The sequence below is a fragment of the Octodon degus genome, unplaced genomic scaffold (assembly GCF_000260255.1).
Source record: "Octodon degus isolate 3935 unplaced genomic scaffold, OctDeg1.0 scaffold00238, whole genome shotgun sequence".
Taxonomy (NCBI): domain Eukaryota; kingdom Metazoa; phylum Chordata; class Mammalia; order Rodentia; family Octodontidae; genus Octodon; species Octodon degus.
In genome coordinates this window covers 101,621-108,572 of record NW_004524814.1, presented here as the reverse complement: position 1 = coordinate 108,572, position 6,952 = coordinate 101,621, and positions in this window count along the sequence as shown.

Sequence of the window (6,952 nt, the reverse complement as noted above, 5' to 3'; positions counted from 1 at the left end):
CAACAGAGGGACCAAGGACTAAGTAACCTTTGCAGCTCCACAGTGGAACTCCTGGTGCAAAGAAAAACTGTTCCTGAATAAATTCTCCAATGTCACGGGCAAAATATCCCTTGTCATGGTTTGGCCTCAGCAGCTGTTTGTTCTGCCTGGATCGGAGCATGGCAGAATCATATTCTGGCTGGGCAATATCACCGTCTTGTACACTGCATTATCTGTAAGCCTGATCCTGCCCTTAAGCAGCCCTCAAGGTTGTACCTTAAAGCTCCACATGCTCTGTAAGCAAGCCCTCTTATCATCTTTTGCTTTCGAGGATGTGTACATGGGATCTTCAACATGGTCTTTAACTCAGCCTAGCTGATTTGGACTCTGCTTATCTGGGATTGGGAATGGAACCAGAAAATAAAGCGATCTCTTGCCTGGAAGCCAACCATAGGGATATGGAACTCTTATGTGCCCGAGGCTGTGATGTTTCGAAGTGTGGTTCATGGTTCCTTCTGGGGTAGATGAGGTTGGGGGTGGGGGTAAAGGAGAAGTAGGGGTACTTAGTGCCATGCAGACTCTTGGGCCTAGCTTTTGCATTAACCTTGTAATGTTGCCATGTGTGTGAGTCAAATAGTTTTGTGAGGATGCAAAATAACCCTCTAGCCATTGGCCAGCTATGCTGGAAGAATATACACAGGGGTTGGTCACAGTGGAGCAGGTGAGAATGTGGGTCTTTTGTTTTCTAATGAATTAATAACACTTCAAAAACCCTAGAAATGTACGGAAAAAAACCTAAAAGCTGAAACAGAAGCCACCCAGTTATACTGTTTATTGGCTAATATAATAAAAGCTCCATTAAGAAGGGGATGGCGTAATACCCTGGCTAAAATTAATTTTGGTATTATCTGTGCATTTCAATTATTCATGCTATTCCAAAATCCCAAGGCATGACAAATCTAGACCTGCTTATTACCTGTTCTGGTAGAGCCATCAATAAGTATGTGGGAGCCAATATCGACGGAAAGCAAGCAATGGACTCTGGCGCTCTACCTCATTTGTTTTTAGTACTTAATAGGGCTCAAATTTTCAGAATGCCTGGTCTCAGATATGAAATCTGGTTCATTGTACTACCATGCTGGACTCTCCTCTGCGTGTTGGTATTTATTTTTTCTCAAGTATATGAGCTGATAGAAGTATTTTATTCCATGGGGTAGAGTGACATTTAAGTCTAGTGATTTCTGGTGCCCCTTGGATCAGGCTGTCAGGAAAACCAGAGCCCGGGACCTAGATTTGGATTACAGCACAGGTTTAGCAGTTCTGTGTTTCAGAAGATGTGTGCCAAGCATAGAAACAGGTTGGAAAACAAGTCACTTATTGCTCTGATGTAAAATTTTGCTATCAACTTTTAAAAGTATATTTTTTTTAGTCCTCATTCCCCTCAGCTCTGCCACTAAGCACAAATGCAAACACACACACACACACACACACACACACACACACACACACGCATGCACGCACCCCTCCCCCAATTAACTGAATTAACAAGTCTTTTTTTAGAAGGGAGGGAGGTCTTGCCAAAAAAATGTAATTAAGATATGCTATGTACAGGGGCCGGGGAGATGGCTCAGTAGAATAAACACTTCGCTGGCAAGTGCAAGAGCCTGAGTTCAATCCCTGGTTCTGAAAAAAAAAAAAAAGAAGGAAAAGAAAAGACATGCTGTATACATATACCAATCCCTAGAAGGAATTTAAATATTATGTATTACAAATATATTAATTAAAAACATGATATCAAAGGCCCAAAAATGTTGAAAAGGAAGCCCTCTAATGAAATATATATCTTGGACTGATTTAATATTTGTCAAAATGGACAGTTTGGTTCAGGGAATTTTTATTTCCCAGTATTTTTGTTCTGAAATTGTTTTAACCATTTATAATTGGTTATCATTTGAATTAATGTTCATGTATTAAGAGTCATTTTAAAGTTATAAAGCATCCATGTAGAGATACATAGAGGCTTAAGGACAAATGGGAATAGAGAATGGGTGTCTTTAAACAAATACAGAGATTAGTGCATAGAAAAATACCTTTTTAGAGCAGGTGTATGAGTAGAGAGCTGCTAAAACGCCTTCCAATACTAATGTTCTGTACTTTTGTCATGTGTTGGTTAAGAAAATAAGCTTTGGAATGATGGCCCTTGCTTGAATTTCAATTCTTGCACTCGAGAACTGTGAGAGCTTGGTAAATTATTTTAGCCCCTTTTGCTTATTTCCTCATAAGAAAGTGAGTTGTATTTTAAAACCCTTGCAAGTTTTCTATGAGAATGAAATAATATAGAAGACTCCTATGAATTAAGAATTCAATTGGTATTAATAATTATAATATTGAGAATAGTGTGTTTTGAAAGATGAGGCAAAACATGAAAACATTTTTATGTAGTTCTTTTAATGAAATTTACAATCTATGGAGAGAAAATTTATTAAGAAGTATAATTCAGTAAAAATGATAAACTGACACAGTGCTCACTTAAATCTCAAGAGATGGAGAAGGGAGAAGATGTAATGGAGTATGATGGCCAGGGGACACTTGGTAAGGTCAGATGGAGCTCATCTTTGAAGGACAGATAGGGCTTAGGTTGGTGCATAGATGGAGAAGGAATGGTTTTAAGCAGGGAATCAAGGAATTGAGATGGGAATAAGACTGAGGAGACTGTACTTGCTAGACTAAAATTTAAGCCTGAAAAGTAAGATGGGACTAGGTTGTGGACTGTTAGAAAGTGACAGAAGAATTTCAGTGTGATGTGCCCACCAATAGGAAAACAGTAAAAAGTCTTTAAACTCTGCTGTGCTATCACAAAATAGGTAATGATACACTGGATGTAGGTTGAAATTAGAAGAGCTAAAGATGTGTGATCCACCTACAATGGTTCCAAGTGTAGTTGCGGAGAAGAGCCACTTGGAGCGCTTTAGCCGTTGTGGATTCTGATTCAGAAAGGCCATACTGGCATGAGAATCAGTAGTTTTTCAAGGATTCTTCTGGTCATTATGATTTATGTACAAGATATGAGAAGCACTGAGACTTTTGCATCATTCTAAGCCTACCTAGTGGCATGGCAGTGAGTGGAAAATCCTATTCAGAATTTAATGATATTTTAGTTTTCTTGTTGTTGAGACAAAATACCCAACACCCAAAGTTAAAGGAGGAAAGGTTTACTGTAGCTCATAGTTTGCACAGATTTCAGTCCATAGTCTCCTCACTCTAAGGCATGTTGGTGGGGCTGAGGGGCATTGCAGAGCAGACACGGTCCATGGCAAAGCAGGGCGACAGAATGCAGCAAGCAGCAAGCAAAGGCAGCAGAGGAAGCATCAGCCTGGCTGTTTCTTTAAACTTTTCCAGGCTACCTGCCCTTTGGGTGGGCTTTGCTATTATCCGTACCTAAAGCCATGCCAAACCAATCAGCAGACTAATGTACTGATTTCACACCCTCAATCCCAGCAGCACACACCCTAGATCTAGCCACCTCTGAAAAGTCCCACCTATGGTTCTATGATGCTTGTGGGAGGGGCATGTAGATACAAGCCATAACAAATGACAATTTAAAAAAAGAAGGAAATTGGTGCCTGCAGGGGATTAAGAAAAAGAGTAAAGAATCACATCTAGGTTTTTACTCTGATAGAGGGAAAAGTAGTTTGAGAAGAATTGTGGGTCTATTGGGTTTGTCAAATGGAAGTTCATTGGATGGTGGTTATGCTGTACACAGCTGGGACCTGAAGACTTGGGTTATTGTAGAGTCCACAGCGGAAGCCATCAGGGTGGAGATACTAACCAACGAGAATAAATGTGAAGGGAGGGCAGATGGGTCCCAAGGATGGAGGCTTATGTGATACCTGTCCACTAAGCAATGAAAGCGTTTCAGTCAACGAGATAAAAGAATTAGGCTGCTTAGAGTGTAACATGATTAAAATGGAGGCTTTGGAAATTTTAAAAGTCATGACAAAGCTATGTAGAACTTCTAAGTAGTGTCCATGAAGCCTTAGTGGGCTGTTCTACATACATAATATGTATTTATTATGAAGGCAAAAAACTCGCTGGTTGCATTCTTATATTAGCTACTCAGTGGTTTAGACACAAAGAGTTAAAGTCACAAAATAGACACATTAGTAAGTGGCAGGTCTCTTTTAGGGGTGGATAAAGTCCCTAAAAGTCTACCTACTGTGTACTGGGTGCTAGTTTTAAACTTTCACATGAATCCACTTACTTTCTCTTTATAATTACCCTAAAGGTAGATATTATTATACATCTTGTGTAGATAAGAAGATGTGCCATGTTTTTCCATTGGCTTCAGGTGTTCCCTGGCATATGGCTGTTTCCTTCTGAGCATGCTCAGCAGGAAATCGTAATTTCCTTTTAGTGCATAGCAGGAACTCAGTAGAGAGTTGGTAAAATAATGTATGCATCAAAGTGTCATAAAATGTAATTGATCATACTGAGAAAGAAATTTTCCATGGGTCAATTTTCAAGACTTCTAAGAAATGGAAAACATTAATATCCTGTGACTTACTCTGTGCATAGATGGGGCACATTATAGATATTATATATTAAGGAGGTCTTAATTGTGGCAGAGGGGAGTGTTTTTGGTTAAGTTGGCTGCAGAGTTGTCTTAGCATGTGGTATGGCTGGTGGAGGCAGAGTCAGAGAGAACAGAAACTCCAAAGTGGGCTTCATGAATATGAGAGAGACCATGACCTGTCTATGGTGATTAAAGTGAAGATTTAGGAAGTCAGCCAGATGTTAATGTTAATGATAAAATCACCCAAAATGCCAGTGGCTTTAAAATGTTATCGACTTGGAGATGCTACCATGTTGTAGTCAGGAATTCAACATTAATTCACTTAGTAAACATATAATGAACATGTATGATGTGTCAGGCACAGAGCTAGGTAATGTAATGGTTATAAAAATGAATTAAATATGGCACTTTCTCTTAATGAAATTATAGTCTATTTCAGTAAATGAGATAAAGCATGTCTATTATATAAAATAAATAGTAACAATAATGGTGCATAACAGTAATATAATAATATACAAGTCAAACACTATAGAGATTCTAGGAAAGAACAATTACTTCTTTGGAGAATCAAGAATTGCTTCTGAGGAGACTGCATTTAAGCTGAGATTTGAAGGGTGAACAGGACTAGTGCTGATGTCATATGTTTACTGGCCTCTTGATGTGACTTACTGTCACCTATGCCAGAGTGAGTTAGAAGGCAGAAGCCTGTGTTTATTTCTTTACTGTGTATCTGGCGTACCTTTTAGTGGTCAAGATGCCTAGCCAAGATGATGCATAGCTGTTATATTTTTTTTCTCTCAAATATGTATCTTTTTCTATAACACCATGTTTTCACAGAAGGAAAAACTTGGGACACATGCAATTTTCTGTTGAAGACATCATTAAGTGGCAGAATTTATTAACAACTACAGTTGAACCAAAGGACACATCAACTGATTGTTAGTTCCCTGCCACCAAATGAAGATATATTATCAGTATTTGTGCTAAATATTCCATTTTAACAGTGTAGATACATATTCATTAACAGGCAGAATAACCTTAGAGTTTGCACTTTGCAAATGCTTGTTATTTTTGCCAAGTCTGCCATAGGTTTGGAAACTTTACATCACCTTCTGCATGTAATCTCGGTGTCTGTCATTCACATGTAGAAAGCTCACCTCTCTATTTAGCCTGTGGCTGGTGAGAGACAGACATTTACAGGGCCCTCTGCCCTTGAGCTGTTCCATTAGTGCATGGAAAGCACCTTGCAGCCTGTGACAAGCGCAGCAGATCGGCACTAAATCAAAAATCAGTGCCAGCCAGGGATCTAAGCCACCATGAAGGTCACAGCCATCAGCTGCATGCCATCTCAATCCAAACAAAACACACTGGATACAGGGGATTTTCACCACTCACTGTGGGTGACAACATTTCATGTTTCAGTTATCCATAACAGTGAAACTCGGAACTGACCTTTTCAGTACTTTTACGTATTTAATCAAACTTTGAAAAAGCTGAATGTAATGTTTTTTATTTTGTATTTAAAAACAAAAGGTAACAAAACCTTCACAGCCTGGTGGATTTTGACAAAAAATTTTTTTTTAAAGATCCATGTTTGTTTTTAAAAACAAAATCATCAGAAGCTTTCTACAAAAATAATTTTATTTGATTTCTTGCTCTGAAAAACATCACTAATCTATTATGAAATGAATAATTGGTGCTTTAAACTATCTAGTTTGGCTTATTCTGAGAATTTATAATTAGCATTTATATTAAATAGGAAATATTATAATTTGTTCTGCTTTAGTATGAGTTCACCTTCAGCTGCCCAGTAGAGTTGAAGGTGGTGAATGTGAGTCTACATATAATAGAATTTCTGTACTGTGCAGAGAAGGATTTTAATAATGTAAGCATTATTTATATGTTGTATACCCAATTTCTTTTCTACCTCTAACTGAGAAAAAAGAAATCAAGGAGGAGGAAAGAAATGCATCAAAATTAAATACTAAATATGCTACCTACTTCATAGATTTTCTTTTGTGTTATTTTGAGAATTAATTGCCTAGGTTAATAGAAAGTGTTGGATAGCTGATCACACAAAGCTGGGTTTTACTAAATTAACCTGAAAATGCCTGTGTTTTACAAAATGAAACATGTATATGCAAAAATTATTTTTGTAATTGAACTAACATAGTAATGTGTTCTGAATTACTTAACACTGCTGGGGAAGGAGACAAAAGCTTAGTGCTAACTCTGATGAAATAACTAACAAAGGGCTAGTATTATGCATTTATTTATTTTTTACTCTTTTGTATTTAAATAATTTTATTGAGAATGAAATAGCAATGAGAGTTTCAAAACAGGTTAGTAGGACAGTTACAATAATTAATGCATTGCATATTGTTGTCTTTGTAGTAGTTA